Source organism: Prenolepis imparis, unplaced genomic scaffold (genome assembly GCF_030444845.1).
Source record: "Prenolepis imparis isolate NDT839.2.m4 unplaced genomic scaffold, iyPreImpa1.0 SCAF_5, whole genome shotgun sequence".
Taxonomy (NCBI): Eukaryota; Metazoa; Arthropoda; class Insecta; order Hymenoptera; family Formicidae; genus Prenolepis; species Prenolepis imparis.
Window position 1 is genome coordinate 1,771,214 of NW_028141163.1, and position 23,028 is coordinate 1,794,241.

The 23,028-nt window shown below is 37.1% G+C and overlaps 1 long non-coding RNA gene across 2 annotated transcripts in view; it reads right to left on the minus strand.

Moving 5' to 3' along the window:
- Window positions 1-15,174: 15,174 nt before the first annotated feature.
- LOC145936743 (uncharacterized) overlaps window positions 15,175-23,028 on the minus strand; it is a 212,958-nt gene continuing 205,104 nt past the window's right edge. For both annotated transcript variants that reach the window (XR_014425435.1, XR_014425436.1), the window contains 2 exons: window positions 15,840-16,696; window positions 15,175-15,208 (listed from right to left, as the gene is read on the minus strand). This is a non-coding gene — a long non-coding RNA (uncharacterized LOC145936743). The remainder of the gene's footprint in view (window positions 15,209-15,839; window positions 16,697-23,028) is intronic.

Genomic DNA, 23,028 nt, shown 5'->3' on the forward strand with positions numbered 1-23,028 from the left:
AATGGTTTTATTCGTACGTTGTTATTTCTCTATATATATTTATGCAATATTTATGCAATATGAAGCAGTGGCATTTTCCCTATTCCGTATGTATGTCCACAAAAACCGTTTATCTCCTTTTATTGATAAAAAGTACGCCAATTCCGTTTACTGCAACTTGACGTCTCTCAATAAGATGCAGTGTCAGTTCGTTCTTAGTGGACGGGATTTCACTTGCGGTTCAAGTGCTTCGTGAATGCACTTCGTGTTCTTATCATTACTTAACCGAGCAAACCGAATGTTACATTGACACCCCAATTTTTGCGATATATTATTGTGAATGGAAGAATAAAGAAAATATGATATTACGAGAACAGTAAACGCATGAGAAAAGAGAATAGTTTTGTGAAAATGATCGAACCGATAAACGTAAAAATTATTAAATACCGCATTGCAAACGTATATCCCTTTCCCTTTCTAAAAAAGGCATGTTGTGCGTTATTTTTGTAGCATCGAGCAGCTGTCATCGAGGGTTAGCAGTTTGCCAATTTGTTCAAAATAAAATAAAATTAAATTAAATAATCATATGTTTTAAATAATGTTATAATATTTTAAACTCGATTAATATTTTTGACAATTATCAGCTGATTTCTGTCAATAAATATATTAATCGAATTTGAAGTATTATAACATATTACAACTTATCACTATTTTAATTATTTTTAACATATTATTTTAAAATTTAATTAACAAATCAACGCTTTATTAATATTTTTTACAAAAATCAGTTGTCTAAAGCGTTAATTTGCTAATTAAAATTTAAAATAATATGTAAAAAATATTAAAATAGTAATATTTAATAAATAATATATTATAATACCTTATCTGCGATTAATATTTTTTGACAGAAATCAGCTGATAACTATCAAAAATATTAATCGAGTTTAAAGTATTATAACATATTATTTAAAACATATTATTTTATGTAATTTTATTTTGAACAAACTGTCAAACTATTAACTCTCGCGATTACAGCCTCTCAATGCTACGAATATAACGCACAATGCGAATCGAGACAGTCAATAAGCATCGCGAAAAAGATGCAACAATATAATACTTGCGAGAATGGACTAACATGCCTTTTTTAGAAAGGGATGTTCTAATACTTTCTAACTCAATCGAAATAAACAATTTCTCACTCACCGATACGTGCAATAGTGGGGTTGTAGTACACAGCACACACGTTGATCTGAAAACAAAATATTCAAATTATGTATATACATGTGTATGTGTGTTCTTTTTAATATAAAATCGAAGAATGGCGCGCGCTTGTGTTGTTCTAGTTATATGAATGCCGAAGATATTCGCGCTTTTTTTATAAATTTATTCAACTGTCATTCTTAGAGATCACTTGAACGTAATCGCGCACATTATATTATTATCGCATTTTTTTATCTGACCGCAATAATGTCGCCGCTTCGAAAGGTGTAGTCGTATATAATCGCGGTTTCTCTCGAGGGCCTGTTAAACTTAAAAAGCGCATTTTTCCCCTGTGTTTCGAACAGGTTTATTGTCCTTCCCGACTCATAATTTTTGCGTAAAGATCTTAGGGGCGCTATATAATGTGTGTATGTGTGTGTGTGTGCGCGGGCAGAGGGCTCCAGAAAAGGGTGGTCGGTTGTTGTCCGTCGTGAACAAGCGCCGGCGCCGGGACTTGACACCTGCAGTGGCACCGCATCTTTCCTTCTAGGATTAGTAGAGATACCTGCCTCTCTCTCTTTTGACAAACACACTCGGAAGACCCGGTGTGTGTTTTCCTATAAACACATCCGTGCCTATTTAACGCGTTCGCGTCACTCGATACACAACGCCGCGAACAATAGATTATAATAAAGGATTGTTAACTATGCTAAGGAGAATACTTGAATATTTCCTCTGCGTCATAGCTAGATAAATTTCTTCTCGAGTATGTATGAGTCATTCCATTCAATCGCGCGGACATAAGAGAAGTAATATGCATACGAATTTAATTTTAGCCTCCGAAGGAATATATACGATATATTTCTGATGAATATATAAATAATAATTATAAAAAATACACATATTACTAGCTTATGCTTTTATTATTTTATTATTTATTATATTATTTGTTAAGTGGAAATATTAAGTGATCTTTTTCGAACTATTCTTTTGTCCGTAACATGTGTAAAATATTTTCAATTATTATTAAATAATGAACGGAATTATATATGTCGTAAAAAAGGAAACGTATTTTGGTAATGCTATTGCACGACCACACGTGTGTAACAGCTTTGTATCCCCCCGAGCAATCCCGTACTTATTGTAAGTACGCTTTCCGACACCTGCATCTCGTTCTACATCGATAGATTGGACACACCACTGGACCAAATTGAATCCCGACGAGATCGTAGGATTAAAAATCCACAGAAAATTCGCCGCAGCAGGTAGCAAATTCCCTCTCACTCTCTCTCTTTCTCTTTCTTTCCTATATATGGAGCATTAAAGCCATCCGGAGCGGAAAGGGAGAGGAGGGTCAGCAAATTGACGCCGTTTAGATTGCGCTGCGTTCAATTACATTGCGGAGGCGCGGCCGAATAAAAACGCGCGTATATATACTCTTTTATCATTCGGCGCGTTTCATTTAGATTTGTTCGTTCTCGCGACGTGCCGTGGACCGCTTCCAAAGGAAGCGAGTCGCGCGCGAGCTTTCCGTCTCTTAATTTCGATGGAAATGAAGCGATTCCCGCGCCGATCTCGCGCGCGCGGCAACAGAATCGCTGGACCGTTTTAATCTGCGCGGTGTACCACGCTTCTTACACTAACGTCGCTGCGTTAACGTTTTCGCCTCTAACTGTTTAGATATGTATTATTCGTTCGCTGTTTTTTTACGTAACTCTTCTCTTTCCACCCTACCCCGTCCTCTTCGATCTCATCATCTCTCTCTCGAATATTTTTTTACTTGTCAAATAACCCTCCGTCAGCAAACTGGATCTTTTAAGTTCTACCCCACATTGCTTTATGTTCTAGACTTTCAAGAAATCCCCTAAAAATATGGATTATTTGTTAATGTCTCTATTATCATATCCAATAGATTTTAAAGTCAAATGTTAAACCTATTTGTTTATACAAAGCGAAATTTGAACCTGTAGATACAAAAACTTTAAATTACCTTGAAAGAAAAGCAAATCAACTGAATTGAATTTTTCGGACAGACTTTATACTCTCTCGAGTCCCTCGAAATATTTGAGATCTCGGCGGAGCCTCCGCGTATCGGTAGAAAGTAAACGGAAGAGATGGAAGAACACAGAAGACGGGGGAGAGTGTCTGGATGCGGTCCAGGTTTATGGCTCCGGTGGCAAAAGAATAGATATGACGTATTCATGAGGACGGCGCGGGTTTGTCAGGCAGATGGCATAGCGATAGCGGCGCGTCGGATCTCCAGAAGAAAAACACGAAATAGTTGCGTCTCGCTCGAGGCGAGACCGGACCTGTTTTCTATCACCTTTCTTCGCCTCTTCGTGTCCAGGATATTCCCGGTTCTTCCCCTCGCCCTCGCCCCCTCCCTTGTCGCAATAAAATCCGATTTGACGTCAATTTATCTACGGACATATCCAGTCAGAACGACGGCCCTTCTCCTCTTCTTTTTTCACGACATCCGCGTGCACCGTCCAAGACAACGTCGTCGCGCATGAATTTCATTTATAAACTACCGATCACCTTTTTCTCTTCCACCCGTCCCTCACTAATAAGACGACGGTGGGGGAAACGGATATTGTTACTGAGGCTCTGCCTTGGAAATAATATTAAGGACCGTATTTATATCGCGGGCGGCTCCTCTTTTCTCCCGATCGGTATCGCGAACCGATCGATCGAGGAACAAAAAGTGATACCTTGCGACGCTTCTCTCGATGGAAAAGTCGTATTCATTTAAATTACGTGGATGAGCGAGATGAGGGCGATTGATAACAAATTCGTGTATGCGATACGATATCTATCAGATACAAGAAACACACAGAAAAAAAAATTCTAAAATTATATTTGTCTTTTTTTCTTAAATATCTACACACAATACGGTTTTAAAGTGCTGAATATATTTTTGAATAACGTTTTGAATATAGTTGTCTAATATCTCCATTTAAGAGTAAATATTCTTCAATTGAATTGATAATTAATATAAAAATAAAGGATGCAATTCTATCTGCAATCTTTTGCAATCTCGTGAAAATGCGCGCTACGAGAGAAGAAATAAACTTCGAGCTCTCTCTAGCTACTTTTCTCGGCAAGTTGACACGCACACATATACAATACATCTATATAGTTCATATATATTCGTTTATATGGAGGTTACCGTCTATGACATATAAGGAGAGACTGGTGCCCCCTCGTCTCCTTCTCCCCCGCTTCTTCCCTCGACCAAGTCTTCATATGCAACAAACGTGATTGACAAGACGATTGTGAGTCAGTAGCCGTGGATAAGAGAAAGATGGACGAGTCAAAGAGAGAGGAAGGGAAAAAACTTAGACGCGTCATAACGGCATAACGAGCTAAGTGCTAATACGAGCAATTCCTAACAGTTTATCACCCGTCTTTGATTTATTCGTCCTCCTTTTCTCCGAGCTTTTTCGATAGTTATCCAGCAGACTCCAACCTTTGGCTCCCAAAGGATGCTAGAGAATCTCCCCTTTCTTTTTGCGTGATAAACGCTTCTTGTTGTTAGTGCCTCGGCAATTGATGTGCTTCTTTATCTCTATGGGATGTTATGTTTCCTCTCTTTCTCTCATTACTTTTAGAAAATAAATATATAAAGATGGACCGCGCGAATAAAATATATTATATATATGTATATATATTTAGGAAATATATTACATCGCGAGATGAGTGTTGTGTTCTATGCTAATTGCAATGCAAATTCATCGCTAAGAAATTTAATTCAGCTCTCGTGTAAATGCACTACCATATGTACCTAATATTTGCAATTTGAGACTCGTGTTAATTTTTCGTGTTTATAAGTCTTTCGCAATAAATATCTTGGCTCTGTCTCTCTCTCTTCGTGCACATGACATTATGCAAGTTGTGGATCTCTTTACATGTTATCGTTACCCGTTTAAAGTATTATCGTCATCGTTATGTGTACTAAGTAAGGAGAAAAGAAAATATCTCTTAGAGACGATCTTAGACAGCAAGGCCAAGGAACATCTGCGTCGACTAACGAGGATTCATGTCCCGAGTTGTATTATTCAGTTGCGCAAATGTGTCGTCGATATGTATATAATACGGCTAAATAATTCTTCATTAATTTTTTTCTCCGCTCATGTTCTTTATCTTTTTTTCTTCATTAATACTTCTGTTGTAAGCGTCAATTCTCAAAAGGGCGTAGAACTTTTAAAGCCGAATCATTGATACAATAATGGATAAGTAAATGTCTGCTGCAATTTTTTTTTATACAATAGGACGGAATATTTTTATATAACTGTAAAGTATCGCTAGATTAATTATAGACTATTATTATTAATTGTTTAAATATTTTGCAAATATTCATGTAAAGAAAAGATATAGATAATATGAACTATATAAGTACATTTGTTATACATTTTTCATTTATTAATTTGATTAACTTTTTACGATATAATCTGCGTTTTTACATCTATAAAACTTTATCGTAACAAAATACCAATTAGCTATTTTAATGTTTCATTAGATACGATTCTGTCTTATTCTCTATTAATTCTCTCTTTGACAGATGCGATATATTGCAATTTTCTAAAACAATAATTCAGTCTTTTTCAAAATTAAAATCCTCCATAGCGAGTCCTCGATAATATCGAAAGCCAAGGAGGAGACATTCGGCAGCCGTAATAACAATAATAATGCATCTCGTGGAGGAGACAAGGTAAGAACGCGTTCAAGGTTGGCAGAAAGGGACCCGGGTCGGCCGATCGCGGATCTCGGCCGCATAAATTTGTTTTAATTGCCAGCGACGTTACATTTTGCTTTAATTATGCCGCATTATCTGGGAGGTAAATTAGGTAGGTCCAGTTCTCTCTCGGTCCATCTTCCCCTCCGTCCGCCTTGCTCCCCGAGCGCTATCCGCCGCCACCCCCGCCCCTCGCTCTCGATCTCTCCGTCTCGATTTTGCGGGTGAAAAAAAGAGCGAGTGTGCCATCCGTTCTTTCTCTCTCTTTTTCTCTCTCGTGTTCACGCACACTCCCTCTTTGCTCTCTATACAGTCTACCTTAGGATAGGATCTCTTTCCACCCGCGATCCTCCTCTGTCACCTCTCTCTTACGGACCGATCGTCGTCTTCAGACCCTCTCTTCCACCCTCTCCCCCGCCTCCCGGACACACCGCCACCCCAATTCTCCGTTTCCTCAGAACAGAGAGAGCGTGTGACAATTTACTCGGGCGATCTTCGGGACCGAGGCTCTCGTCCTCGCGCGCTGACTTCTCTCTCTTTCTCTCCCTTTCCTCCCTTCTCCCTTTCTCCCCCATCCCGCACCACTCTTCCGAATGCTATCCCACCAGCCCCCCGATCGGAGCCCAGTGTCTTCGGATTCTTCCCGTACCCCGCCGCGGTTCCTACCACCCTTTCTTCTCGTTCTTATACCTTATAGCTGCGTTATTTATGCCGGGTCCAGCTAATAAACATATGAACGCCCGTGCCTTCCCCCGAGAGCACACGGCCGTGAGATCGCGATGCACACATCGTCGTATCACGCACACCGAGGACGGGGTCTCTTTCTCTCTCTCTCTCTCCCTCTCCGAGCATTGTCTCGTCTTATTAACAGCCAACGGGACGATATATCTCGGTTGTTCCCGCTGGATCTCCTTTCGGTCCCTAACGCCGCGGCGGAGAGAGAGAGAACGCGTTGACACCTCGGGGCTAACGTGTCATATAGAGATCTGCGGATGAGAGGACGCGAATGCACACCCACGTTTTCTTTTTTTGCTGCGTGCACGTTTTTCCCTTTCCTTTATCTTTTTATTTTATTTTCCGAATCTCCTTCCTTCCTATTCTTCTTTCGGCACCTCTGATATAACTAATTTATAGCTAATTTCACTATGATATATTTTGATACATTACACTTGTAATTAAGGCATAAATTTATGGATTCTTACTTTATGTCATTTCTATATTTGTCGTTGTATTAATTGTTTCGTTTATTTCTGAAAAATTTTTAGCAACATTTGTAAGTATTTTTCGCAAGTTTAATGAAAAAAATATGTAATATAATTTTTCGTTATTGTATAATAAATATTTGCACAAGTACTATATTCTCTTCGATATTGATCGATTGTGTCATTTTACCGTGTTACTTCTATAATTGTTCAATTAATTTTTGCAAAATTTTCGGGAACCTTAGCGAATGTCTTCGCAAAAAAAAATTAGTAGAAAAAATTATTAACTAAATAATAATTCATTTTTTGGTTGAATATTTGATTACTGAAATTGGATGCAACGTAAATACATAATAGAACATTGTAAACATCACGATACGCATCTTTCAGCGTATGCACGGAAAGCGTAGGTTCACTTCGCGATTTACTTGCGGCGAACAGTGGCAAATTCCGAATCGAACATTGCGCGTTCCTTGATCCAGCCACGGTAGTCAGTCACAAGAAAGACAAGAGGAGAAGGTCCGCGGAGAGGTAAAGGATGACTGTACCTTTTCTCGGCCTAATGTCAAGGGGGCAGTTTGTAGAGGTGACGCGGTCGCGATGTCAACGAATATTTATTTAATTGGCTGTTCGCCGGTGAACGCGCTGTGTTATGCGGGAGCGATCTTGGCGGAAAGAAAGTCCCTTCCCCCCCTCCTCTCTCCCGACCAAGATTCTCGAGAAGGACAAGGCGAACGAGTGAAGGACTCGCTATTACGTGCCAACACACTCTCTGCAGAGAAATATTTTCATCGATCAGGAAAGATGCTGACAAGCTATTGAATATTATATAATTTAAATAAAGAAAATTATATATAATTTTTTTTGTATAATGTCTAAAAATTATTATAATATGAGAAGGATTGAATATTGATCTGTCAAAGTAACTATAAAATTTATCTACTACGGTTTTCGCTAAATGTCTATTTCGCTAAATAGATTCCTGCCGTTCTCTCTTTATGTTTTACTCTACCCTTCCTTCGACATCTTATGGTCAGTAGACGTTGCTAGTTGCGCACGTGTTATATACCCGGTGTGCTCATCGAGTTGTACATTACGGTGAAAACATCTCTACATCAGCTCTTATAGTTATATAGCTAATGCACGGACTATGATATAGATTTATGTCGCGGATAACCGAGCGTTGGACTACCTTAGCGTTGAACGAGAGTGTAAGAGCCTGATGGAACTGAAGATCGAAGACGGTTAAAGGGGAAGGAGGTGGCAGGAAGAAGGGGCAGAAGCGGATTTAACGGATTTCAACGATTATGGCTTACATTGAAAAACGAGTCTCGATACTAACTCGGGTAACTGTGCGATTTAACGTAATACATCCGACGACATTATACGATTTATGATCTTATCTTACATATGTATAGATACATTATAGTATTATTGTAAACTGTTGCACATTTTATACGCAGCAAAAATCATTTAACTTTATATTAAATATTTCGGATGCTAACTGCCGGAAATTTTAATTCTATATTTATTGTAAACTTTCGTTTACACTTTTGACAATTACAACGAGATATCGTCTGAAGTCACCAAGACATAGGGATGCGTATAATCAAGAATTGATAAGAATGTAACGACTCTAGATTACTCTAGATAGTACTTGACTCTAGATTCGAACGAAAATGCTTGAAATATCGGTCGTACCAGTCCGCGAGAACTGGTAAAGGGGGTCCCACGCTTTTCGACATATGCGCGTTTCGATATAAAGGCGAAAGGAGACTACCGGATTTAACTTATTAGCAAGTTGAACACATGCGGGAAGGCTATCGAAGCCTACTGCAAACGGAATATCTGGTGAGTCCCCCCGGATTGTGCGTGCACTTCTGAGAAGGGGGCAACATTGAGGTACGCGACGAATGCGGGGGAGTGGGACGGAAAGAGAGAGAGAGAGAGAGAGAGAGAGAGAGAGAGAGAGAGAGAGAGAGAGAGAGAGAGAGAGAGAGAGAAGAAGGGAGAGAGATCGAGCAGACGGCAAGGGGGAAGGTCGATGGACGTCGCGACAGAGATGAAAGGGGGAGGAGAGGGAAAAGGAGCGGAAGGAGCGCGCAACTCTTCTCCGGAGGAGTCCGCAGCGACCGAGTGATTTGTGAAGACGCTCCCGCGGTTGTAATCACGTGGGATCTCCGGACGCTGTCTCTCCCGAGGGAGCGAGAGGACATGATGTGACGCGCCGCGAGACGGAGGCGAGCCGACGGATTCTTATTGTTATTATGTGGAGAGTGACGTCCCACGATCCTGGCATGTTTATGCGTCCAGATTCGTGGCGGCCTTGGATGCATTGCACAGGCGAAGAAGCCGAATCAAAGCACCCGAGTGGAGTCGGTTCTCTCCCGAGGCGCCTGTCCCTCTCTCTACCAAAGTCTCTCCTCCTTGTTTTAAACCTACCCTCGGGAGAGGTACGTCCTCCCTCCGCGCCGCCAGATACTCCGTCTCTCGCTCTCATTTCGATCTGTCATCCTCTAATGCTAGCTATGAATAATGCGCGAAATCAGATCAGTTTCGACATTTTTCCATAAACTTGAATCTACCATGAAATTAATTCCACGTGACCGAATCTCTAATTATATATAAGATATTGTTCATTGTTATTAATAATCGCATGTCTACCATCGCAAAAAATTATCTAACGAACCTGTCTGACGCGGTTATCGGACCTAGTCGCAGCATCAGGGGATGTGTCTATGACGCGCTCGTTTGCAGATGTTACATTATGAAGAAGCTGCTCGCGAGACAGCTACGCGCAAGCGGCACGAGCCCCGCCGAGCTTAATACACCGCCGTCGAAGGCGAGATGCGCCCGGTGGTGTATCTGGGCGTGGCAAGGCCGCAGGGCGCCTCTCGCTTGGGAATAAATTATCTCTCGTGGGCACTCTCTCCACGAGCAGGCGCACCCCGGTTATTATTGCCTAATAGACGGCCAAACAAACGGTTCACGCCCACCCTCCAATAACGCCGTGATTAAATTGTCCGCCGACAAAAGACCGCGCGTGACCGACCTACCGGTAGCCACCGGTTGAGGATCGCTGTTCACGTAGAGGTTGTCGTACATCCTTCCTTCTAGCTTCGTCGTTCGACTTGTCTCTTTCGGTCTCTCTCTCTCTCTATCTCTCCGTCTCTCCTCTCGTCACGGGCATCAAAGCGATGTCTCGTTTACACGGCCGTCCGGCGATACTTTATGCTTTAATGTCCGCACACGTTGTCGTGTTCCGGACAAGCTCTCCGGCTCTCCTGGACCACGCGGATGTCATTCGGTATACCTCCGGCTAATCAAACCAGCTACGCTAGAGCTCGATGTTATATGCGCTATAATGGGCTATAACGCTCGCGTTTTACGTTGTACAATGTTGTATTTGCGTTGACATTCGATGTAAGGTTTGTCTCTCTTGCGGCAGCGTTTTCACGGTTTTCGTCGCTTCTTAAGAGAGAAACTTTACTTAAAATCAACCCATCAGCGTCTATACGTATTATATTGATTTCGTCTATTTTTACAGATTTTTTGCATACGCGATTTTCGTTAAAAAAAAAAAAAAATTTGTCGTGAATGCGTATACCCTTCCTTCGGTATCGTACCTTTCTCGTTCAACGCTGCAAATAAGTTTTATTTGTACTGCCGCGAGCCGTGTCCTCGGCATGCTATCGTTTTAGCAATGTAATTGATCTTTTACGGACAATAGTGTACTTCCTTTCTTTACGGTTTTACTAACTACTCTCCGCTGTCGTGCGGAACGCTCAGTAAATCTTTTTCAATGGCGCTGAAAGAATGCCGCTCCGCTATAGACGCGGTCGCGGTATTACAGTTGGCCCAATGAGCATTTGTATATCGAGAGAAGATAGGAGGAATTAATTAGAGATATCGGCGGTATCTCTCTCTCCGCGTCATTAGCAGGCGCAGTTGTATGTTGTTCATTGTATATATATATATAAGCGTGTACGTATAACCTCGCATGACCGGGACTCTTTAGCGAATCTCACTTTAGGTGCCAGGTCGCCCCCGGGGGCACAATTCATTTTTTTCCAAAGACTCCCCCCTCGCTCAGTGTGCAACTGACATTCAATTTATATATCTATTCCGTGTGTCCCTGTTTGATTACGTCAAATAATTGGAATAAAATCAATATTAAAAATAAAACGACGAAGAAGTGATTATCGAATCACTTCTCTTCTATGATCTTATGATAAAATACTCGATTATTTAACTTGATTTGTAACAAAAAATAAATTAATATATTTGTGTTATAATTTTTATTAAAATATATGAATTTTAGATTAAGAAATTCTAATTCTTTTTGCGTAATTAAAATGGATATATTGTTGATGACATGGTTTTGTAAGCAACAAAGTCCTTCGATCGATATACCATGCTCGTGCTTAATGTCGATCCGCTGGGTGTGATTTGAGAGTCATTGCGAGCGAGACTAACTGGGCTGTAAATCTCGCCTGGCCGACCGAATAGGCGGGTACCGATTACCATAGACATGCCACGCGTTGATTATAAACATAATTAAAAACAACAACAGCCCTCCCCTCGTCCTCCCTTTAACGTATGCATTTGTTTCGTGGACGCCGTCGATGCTGGTGGTCCTCCTGCGCATTGTCCGCGATCGCTTCGGTCTAGGAAGCTTCGTTCGACCGTACTTCGACGATGGGTTTCGATTGATTATATTGCCGATCGATCGATAAGACTCGAAACAATTCCTTTCGAATGTTGCGTTGCACAAGTTACAGAAAATGAAATATGCGAATTTTAAGGAAGGTGGCGTGTTTGGATTAATTAAAGCGCCATTAGAGTTTTATTTGAGCTATTTATTTGGATCAGCGCTTTCTTGTTTTAAACTATGTACCTTCTGTATATCTTGTATATAATTATATAAATTTTTTCAATGTATGTGTCAGAAGCAATTATATTTCATCTGTTGGAATTTAAACATGTGTCACATTTTATTCATTTTTATTTTGTATGTGCCAATTATGTAGAAGTAATCAATTTATATAAAATGTCGGGTGTGTGAAGTTGGCACCCCTATGTTATGCTATCATAGTTCTGTTAAGAGTTCTGAGTTATTTAGAACCATAGGAAGAGTTCTTGATAATTTTTAGAAATAGTTCCGGTCATTACGATAACGAAAATCAGTTTCAAAAAATAGGAGTGCCAACTTCACATTTTTTTACACATCGAGTTCCAATAGTTTTGAGCAGAGTTTTAAGGTTCTTTTAAATAGTTATATATTATAGTTCCTGATTATTTTTTGAAACAGTTCTGCAATTTTTAGATAAAAAAACGTACCTTCACGTATGTCATACGTCGACTTGACATACGTCGCAAAATTTCTACGTCCCGATGAATTAAAAAAATCAATACCTCGGAAACTATAACAGGTAGAGCTATATGCGGTTTTCACTTTTTTTTCTTGTTTTATCGTGTACAATTCAAAACTCCAGCATTTTCGACCAGAACTCGTGATTTTCGAAATGTTTCATAAAAGTGGATTAATTTTAAAAAATCGATATCTCGGAAACTATAATAGTTAGAGCCATGCGGTTTTTACGTTTTTCCTTGTCTTAACGAGTTCGATTCAGAACTCTAACGTCTTTCACCATCAGAACTTGTTTTAAAAATATCTTCCATATTGAAAGTATGTTTTTTTATCTCTATAAAAATTGCAAAACTCTTTCAAAAAATAATCAGGAACTATGTAACTATTTAAAAGAACCTTAAAACTCTGCTCAAAACTATTAGAACTCGATGTGTAAAAAAATGTGAAGTTGGCACCCCTATTTTTTGAAACTGATTTTCGTTATTGTAATGACCGGAACTATTTCTAAAAATTATCAAGAACTTTTCCTATGGTTCTAAATAACTCAGAACTCTTAACAGAACTATGATAGCGTAATATAGGGGTGCCAACTTCACACACCCTAAAATGTCTCCAAATCATCCACTATCATTTTAACAGCAGATTTCTTTTATCAATCTGGTATTTTTTCTTAACAACAATACCGAGAGAAATCATCATTTTTTGCAAGTTTTCATTTTTATCAGATTTTATTATAAATAATTTTGTAAGCCTCAAATTAAAATTCGATCAAAGTAAATTAATTGAACGTACTATTATTAATATTGAATCTACAATTTTTTTAAAAAGCTTTTTTTAATCGTTTATAATGAAAATGATTAATTTGACATGTTTGCTAAGAAAAAAATCATCTCCATATTGATCACAGACTTTGGGCCAGTCTCACCATCTCCGATTAACTCAATCGACCGATTAAACTATATCATTATCTCTTTTCAGCTACGTTCTTAAAAAGAGACAAAGATATGGTTTAATCGGCCGATTTAAGTTAATCGGAAATGGTGAGACCGGCCCTTTCCCTTTCTAAAAAAAGCATGTTAAGTTGATTCTCGCAAGTATTGTTGCCTCTTTTCTGCGATGCTGATTGGCTGTCTGGATTCGCGTTGTGCGTTATATTCCTAGATCGAGAAGCTGTCATCACGAGGGTTAGCAGTTTGATAGTTTAAACAAAATAAAATTAAATAAAATTATATGTTTTAAATAATATATTTTAATACTTTAAATTCGATTAATATTTTTGACAGTTATCAGCTGATGTCTGTCGAAAAATATTAATCGCAGATAAAGTATTATAACATATTATATTACTTACAAATATTATTATTTTAATTATAATATGTTGTAAATAATATAATATGTTATAATATTACTTATATTTACTTTTTCCGCGATTAATATTTTTTGACAGAAATCAGCTGATAACTGTGTTTAGCACAGCTGATAGCTGTCAAAAATATTAATCAAATTTAAAGTATTGAAACATATTATTTAAAACATATTATTATTTTATTTAATTTAATTTTAAACAAACTGTCAAACTGCTAACCCTCGCGATGACAGCCTCTCGATGAGAGGCTATCCAAAATAAAATAAAATAAAATAATAATGTTTTAAATAATATGTTATAATATTTAAAACTCAGTTAATATTTTTGACAGCTGATAACTGTCAAATATTAATCAAGTTTAAAGTATTATAACAAATTTAAAACATATTTATTTTATTTTATTTTATTGTGGACTAAACTGTTAACCCTCGCGATGAGCGATGACAGTCTCTTGATATTATCAATATAACGCACAACGTACCGAGATAGTTGATCAGCATCGCGAAAAAGAGGCAACAATACTTCGAGACTTTCGAGAATCGACTTAATATGCCTTTTTTTAGAAAGGGAAAATGTATTTAAATAAATAGATATTTAGATTTTGTTTGAATTTTCAAGAATGTAAAATTATTTTTAATTTTCAATACTTGGATATTTAAGATTTATTAACAATATAAAAAGTCGTTATTTTTATAGTAATATTTTATTTTATCAACTGTAGTAATAAACATGTAGGTAAACAATTCCATTAAAAAGTAACTCAATAAGCTTCTTAGAATTATTTTCATGACATAATTTATTTGAATAAATTATTTAAATAAATTATTTAATTAAATTATATCATGAAAATAATTCTAAGAAGCTTATTGAATTACTTTTTAATGGAATGATCTACCTACATATTTATAACATATGCACGTTGAAAAAAATCTCTATTATGATACACATTCAAAAATTAAACACACATATACAATAATTTATCTTAATTCATTTATTTCAAGATAATGAATTTGTGATATATGTATAATATATATTTATATATATAATATTACGATTATTTTGAGACATTAATTCTTTTAATGTGTAATACCTAAGTATAAAAATAAAAAAAAGTAAATTTAGATATGAAACAATTTGCAAGAATTAAAATAAGAATAAAAAGAATTTTACCGATACATCTATTACTGCAAATTATATTATAATTATCAGAGAAAAAAGGTTTATTCCTAATACTTTTATCTTATATATATATATTAAAATATTTGATATAATTTTCACAAATACATTATCTTAAAATTTTTTAAAATAATTCAACACTCACCAATTTGATGTGCGGAATTGTAGACAATGTTAATCTGTAAAATATAAACGTATAAATATTATATAAAACAATTATTAAAATATTTAAATCATTTCAAATTTTTTCAAATATTAAAATTAATTTGAAAATTTAAATATTAATTTTAATGTTTCAAAAAATGATTATATTATGCGCAAAGTTAACTTTTTGTTATTTACTTTAAGATATTAAAAAACTACATAATTTGCAAAGAAATATTTTTAAAAAAAAGATAAAATAATTATAAAAAATATTCAAATTAAAATATTTTACTATTTATTTTTACTATTAAATATTTTAATTAAAATAATGAGATTATCTATTTATCTTCACGATAATGATTCAAATTTTACATTGTTGTATAATAATGAATATAAAATGTCCTGGACTTTATATTTTGAAATGCTTAGAATATTTAATAATAAATATAATAATTTTTAATAATTTAATAATAATAAATATTTGTATATGTATAAAGTACAATTTCGACATTGTATTATATTTAAAAGATATGTAGATATAATTATTTATGTAATGTGTAACTAGATTCTTTTACTATTAAATATTTTAATTAAAATGAGTGAAGATAAATAGATAATCTCACAAATAACAAATAAAAAGTTAAATAAATTGTAAATTATATTTACCCTATCGTTGTTCCGTCGTTGCCCGATGCCACCCCGGGCCTCCTCCTCGTAGAAGCTACGAAACACTTGCACTCGCGTTACTTTTTTTCGTTCGCGACGCGCGGCGACGCCCGGGTTTTAACTATCACAATCTTCGACGCGTTTCGGTAAAACGCGAGACTCGCGAGAGCTTATTCGCGCGCGAATAAAACCGATGCTCTGTTTTCGCGTCGCCGCTTTTTTCAAGACTCGCTTATCGGAAGGCCTCATCGAACGACGATGATGCGGCGACTACTTCACGACGCACTCAGGTTAGGTCAGGAGTCGCCGATATTCCACGAAATGGGCACTGCATTTCACTATGTTTTATATATCACAATTCAACGACGTCGGAAATCGGATCGACAACGCCGAAAAACTCTGGAAATTCGCGTCGAAAGCGCAACGGTAATTCGATCCGCCCGTGTATATAGTAGACTCGCCCGTGTAATGGACTTGGCCCGTGCGATCGCGATCACGATGTCGGTACACAATTTCGCGACGCGATGGCATTTGTACGATAATTAAGTACGTAAACACACTAAACTCACACTCGTACTGTCGCGGACCGGCGATGAGCACGCAAAAGTTGATCGCGAACCGAAAATGCATCTAACAACAGACAGGGCTTGTGCCAGTTACGGGACGCGCAGCACGCAAAGGTCGCAAAGTCGTAATGGCGGTGGTTGCGTCGTGGCGTACGGCGTACGTGCGAGCTCGGAGCTCGGCTCGGTTCGGCTCGGCTCCGCTCGGCTCGGCTCGGCTCGGCTGAGCTCGGTTCGGCTCGGCGGTCCGGACAACTCCGACTTGACGATCTTGACGTGTTGCGCGTCCTGTAACTGTTAAAATATTAAAATGTTAGTTATAAAAATTAAAATAATGATCTTTTAAATAATATGTCATAATTCTTTAAACTCGATTAATATTTTTTGCAGTTATCAGCTGATTTCTGTCTAAAAATATTAATCGCAGATAAGGTATTATAACATATTATTTACAACATATGGCTATTTTACATTTTATAATATAATATTATTTTCAAATTTAATTAACAAATTAACACCTTACACCTTATTAATAATTTTTGTCAGAAATCAGCTGACTAAGCAGTTAATTTGTGTGTGCTAATTACTTTTTAAAATAATAATGTTATAAAAATTAAAATAATAATCTTTTAAATAATATGTCATATAATTCTTTAAATTCGATTAATATTTTTTACGGTTATCAGCTGATTTCTGTCTAAAAATATTAATCGCAGATAAGGCATTATAACATATTATTTACAACATATGACTATTTTACATTTTATAACATATTATTTTAAAATTTAATTAACAAATTAACACCTTACACCTTATTAATAATTTTTGTCAGAAATCAGCTGACTAAGCAGTTAATTTGCTAATTACTTTTTAAAATAATATGTTATAAAAATTATAAAATAATAATGTTTTAAATAGAAAGAATGTTATAGTATTTTAAACTCGATTAATATTTTTTGATAGTAAACTGATTTCTGTCAAAAAATATTAGTTTAAAGTACTATAACATATTATTTTAAATTCTAATTAGCAAATCTTCGCTTTATTAAATATTTTTGACAGAAATCAGCTGATTAAAGCGTTAATTTGCAAATTACATTTTAAAATAATGTTATAAACATTAAAATAATAATGTTTTAAATAATGTTTCTTTAATAATATTTTTGATAGTTATCAGCTGATTTCTGTTAAATAATTTTGATTGATCAAGAATAAGATATTATAACATATTATTCACAACATATTACTATTTTAATTTTTTACCATCTTATTATTTTAAAATTTAATTAGCAAATTAACGCTTTAATCAGCTGATTTCTATAAAAAAATATTAATCGAGTTTAAACAAACTTTATATTATTTTTTTTTTAATATCATTTTTTTAACATAAAATCGAAGAATGGCGCGCGCTGCACGCGCGCTTGTATTATTGTAGTGCTATTAAAAAAATTAATGACATTTTATATACAGATTCACATATAATTTTTAATTAGCACAAAATTATTTGTATGTATGGCGAGCTTAAAAGAAATCACGGTAAAGCAAAGTAGATTAAAATTCACCGATATATGGCAACGGTCCTTTTTTGTAAGATTATTTTGTGTGATTTTAGTGTTACACGTTATACGATTTTTATCTTTATTGAAAAAATATACGTGTGATATAAAATCTGTGATTGAATATATAATATATTGTAGCATAAAACATATTAGGGGTGTGCATCAGAATCGGTATACGTCGTATAATAAGATATGTCAAGTATTATCGCGCCGATCAAATTATCGCCTTTTAAAATCTGTAAAAATTCGTCGCGTATCATCGTAAAATCGTATCAGCTGTGGAATAAAGTATATTTATAAGTGCGTTTCGCGAATGGAAACAGAGAGGCCCCGCTATTCAGTAAATTCAGTATGTACGTCAAAACCAAGCTGAAATTGTAAATACCTTACAGCTTGCAGAGCGTTTTAAAAGAGCCCAATTTGGATTCTAACGGCTGTAATATTTCAGCTCTCCATTTCACATAAAGATCTTTATCCGATCGGTTATTTTTCCTGAAACCCCGAAAGTTCGACGACGAGCAACCTACTCCTAGGTAGTTTCTAAAAGTTTTCTGGAAGAATGTCGTAGAGATATTTTCGGGCCCTTTTACATTTTCATCAGCATATATATTATATGTTTCTCTTTCCTGGATATTCTCACATATTAAACGTAACGATAAATAATCATATTTAATAATCAATTCTACATTTTTATCAGGGGCCTACTTATTAAAAAAAAAACGTATCTTATATATCAATCTTTATGATTGAACATAATATTTTATGTATATCCATAACATTGAAATTGAATTAATTAAATTCATTAAAATCACCGAACTTGATTTATTTTACATTACGATTGCATTTTTATCTCGCTCGAGAGATCTCACATTAACGAATTATACATAATAATTCGAAAAGCATCTGCTCTCTAGGAAAAGAAGAGCATTAGGAAATAAGAAGGTACGGGAGATTTTTTCACGTGGCTGAACTCTCGGATCGCAACAACGACTCGCAACAAATTTGCACCTCTAATCGCATCTCACGATACGAGTATAATGAGAGCATGATGCGAGTCGAGTTGGCGGATGAAGGAGTCCGAGAGTACCAGCGAGGATTCCGATTGGATCTCTCCGCCCAGCGAGGGCGAGAGGCTGGCTTTCACCTTTGACCCTCTTGTTCTTCCTCTTCTTTTCTTTCGCCTGCCCTCCGCCACTCTGCCAGCCCTTCCTTCGTTCTCCTTTTGCTAGTCCCACGTCTCGTTGTTGTTGCGACCACGTCTTTGTTCAATATAATACTGTCACACACTAGCGGATCCTGGGGGTTAACCCCCCCCCTTGGAAATAAAAAAAAACAGTTTTGCTGAATTTGTTTAAAAAATATAAGTAAAGAAAAACAAACATTAAAGAGCTATCGACGTCGTTGATGCTGAAATAAAAGCTAATCATCCCCCATTATCGACGTCAGGATCCGCTAGTGGTCACACATAGTTTTTTGTACATATCGTGTGTTCCTGCTTTTAATATATGCTCTTCTTATAACCTTCAACCTTTCAACCTTCTTGTAACTCTTATTTTAATACGCTGCGTATTAATGACAGTAACTATATAAATTATTGATAGACTCGACAATGTTAGGAGGACCAGAATAGACTAGACAACACTCAACAATATTTATAAACTTCAAATGAATATATATCGTCCACGGATGATAATTTTACTCGCTCATATCACGAATTTATAGCCGAACGAGTTCAGAACTAGGAAATCACGCCGGTATTAAACAGTTCGCATACGCTGTAAACGTCACTAGGACAGCCATGGTATATCTATGTATATATTCTAAAGAGAAGGAGAGAGAGAGAAAGACATCATCGTGTTATTAAGTTTAAACGCGACTAACTATTTCAAGCTGGATTAGCTTAATATCTCGGCTCGTAAAATTTTCACCGGACATGGCGAATCTTTATTAGCATCCTCAGCGGTATAGTATTCGCGAGAAAGAGAGACAACTGACTTTATAACGTATGGGATACGCTACCGTCCATTACTCCCGTTCTTCGAAAAAGCGCTCGGGGTCCATCCTCTCCTCGGCTTATAATTGATAGAGTGGTAAAATGGAAGAGGAGAGAATCGCGAGGGATGAATCGCGCTCTCTGTGCGGCGACTCCGTCTTAATATGGCCATAAAGGCACGACTCTCGCGGTAATAATAAAGTGATAATAAAACGAAAAGTAATACCCAATCGTCTCGCGGACACGCCGCGGGGAGTTTATTACACGCTGCCATATTATATGCAAGCGAGAGAGGGTCCAACAATACATCGGCGCTGATTTTATGGGCTTGAGACATGAAGCCTTTATTCCCTCCGTCCCTCCGCTCGACATTTTCTACGGCTTTATGGCCGATAAAGAATACAGCGAGTTCGAAATAAGATAGAGTCGAGTTTATCATTTATGGTATGCGGCGCTTCTTCGGCGATATTTCACGATAAACCGGGCTGTTATACTCGCCGCTACTTTGTACTGTGACACTTATTTCGGTCTCTCTCTTTTTCTCTCGGAGAATCTCTGTCAGAGAATGAATTATTTATCGCTGAATTGTATAAGCGACAGAAATTTGATTAAAAAAAAAAAAAGCAGCTGTGTAAGTTTATAAAAGTATAAAACCGATCTCTCTGTCTAACAAAGTAGTAGAGTAAAAAGTAGTTTCGTGTACCGATTACATAATGTCTAGTGACGTCACGTACTTTCATTTGAATAAAGTATGCTCTATCGTGAAAGATTCCTTCGAATTATTTAATTACGAATTGATAAACTGGCATTATAATTTCAAATATCCGAAAATTTAACATATACATTATACAGTCCGGATATTTACTTATCGTACTGTTAAAAAAAAAAAAGAGAAAAAGATACAATGTTACGAGCAACCAAACGATCACAAGGTTGCAAAATGAAATCGTATGCAAATTGAAAGAGTTCACGATTCTTATTGCTACATTTCCAAAGTTGCTACTTCTCATGAATATTCATCGAATATCTGAGCATAAATTAGAGTTAGAAAAGAGTATAACGGAATAGTGTCCGTGAATTAGATAATATAGAGAGCTGTGAATAAATTACGGTAATTATGTATACGAAACGTATATATCCGGGATAAGCTCATTCTGTTTGACGTATCAAGAATATTTCTACGACAGAAAGAGATATGCGGTATAGAGAGAGAGAGAGAGAGAAAGATGCACGTATGACGATAGGTGGGATTCGGACTTGATTCTCTTCTCGTCCATTTTACATTGTAACGACTGGAAAATCATGGTGCGAGGAGCACGCGAAATAAATGGCCAATATTAAACCGCGGGTATAGCCCTTTTCTCTCTCTCTTTCTACCGCAGAGAACGATATATAAAATAACAAAGTAAGGAACCACCCGGAGATGGTCCCCCGATCGGGTCTCGTCGCGTAAGATGCACCGGCGACTGTAATTCATCGGCGGACAACGTCTCGCGGCAGATTTTAATTTTAACGGCCGAATTTCGGGACCGTTTATGGGCCTAGCGCGTATAATTTTATCGCGCCTGCCGATCTGGCCGCGCGTTGCCGAGCCAAATATTGTCCTGATCCTCTTATAGGACGGTGGGGTGGTGATGATGGGATGATGGGAACGGCGAGACTTGGCGGATCCGCGTGTGCAGCATCCAAAACTTATACGATCGGATGTACAAACGTACAAACGTACAAAGATACTTAGATGCGCGTATCGTGTATATTTATGTGCGTGTGCCGTATCTGCTCCAAGGAAATCTATACCTCCACGGACGAGAAGGAGAGAGAAAGAGAGGGAGTGAGTGAGTGAGTGAAGGCACCTTTATAGATTTGTAGAAAGTTGTAAATCAAATGTTAATGGGAACCCCGTGTCAGGCATAAAGAGCTTGAAACAACGACGCATAACGATAAAGATAAAGGTTCGAGAGCATAAAGGGTGTCATGGACCCCGATGTTGTTCATGGGCTTTTATAGGCGTTACAATAGTGAACCAGTTTGTAAGTATAAAAATTCGAAAGTTTCTACACGAACAGTTGATCAACGCGCACTTTTATTATGCATCTTTGCTTCGATTTGTCATCTTTGCATTACGCACGAGTACAAATAATTAAATTATGATTTCTTGTAATTGTGTCTCACGAACGATATATTTAAAGTATTTTCTCTTACACACAATATATGCACAAGATCGACACGGATAAGATTATCAAATATTGTTACGATAATGCAAAATTACATATTCCGAACAAGCTAAAACATTTAGAGACTGAAGGATGATTGCTACCGCGAGGTAAGACTGCGAAACCGCAGATTATTCATTAATCTTCGGCAGTAAAACCATCCTCTGTCATCACCGGGAGATTCCTTCCGGCGAAAGATAATAAACAGAAAGCATTTACGCGAGTGCATCCAGCGCGTAGTTGTTTAAACACGACGAGGCTAACTGTGCATGTGTGTTCGCGAATATCTGGAAAACTGCAATCCGATATCTAACGCATTTATGCACCGAGCATAAAATATCCCGAACGTCATGTTCGCTTTCACTCGACTTGTCATCGATTCTCGGAATTAATGTCTTTGTATCGATTTCAGGAATATCCCGCTTTTCGCGAATCACTGAATCTAAAATGACGAACGGTCGAACACGCGATGTCAATCGATCTTATCGGGAGAAGGAAACCGCGAAATTGTAGGGATTACAAGTAGGTTCCTCGATGGAAAATCAACGTCGCCGTCGTGTAATCCCGGGTCTCGCATTCCCTGAAAGATAACACGTAAAAAGGATCGCTGTGTATATAGGCGTTGTTCAAACAGACAAACGAGATCGGCAAGTATACGTGCTCGGAAGATGCTCGTTCTTCGAGTCGTGGTGCGTGCAAGCAGTGACCTGGTGCGGGTTATAAGACAAGAGAGTTACATATATGTATACATATGCACGTATATAACATCGCGGAGGCGATATTACCATCTCCGCAGTGGTATCCGCGCCAATGTCTGGCGCGTTTTGCACGTCATAATATTTGGAATTGTCGGAGAGAACG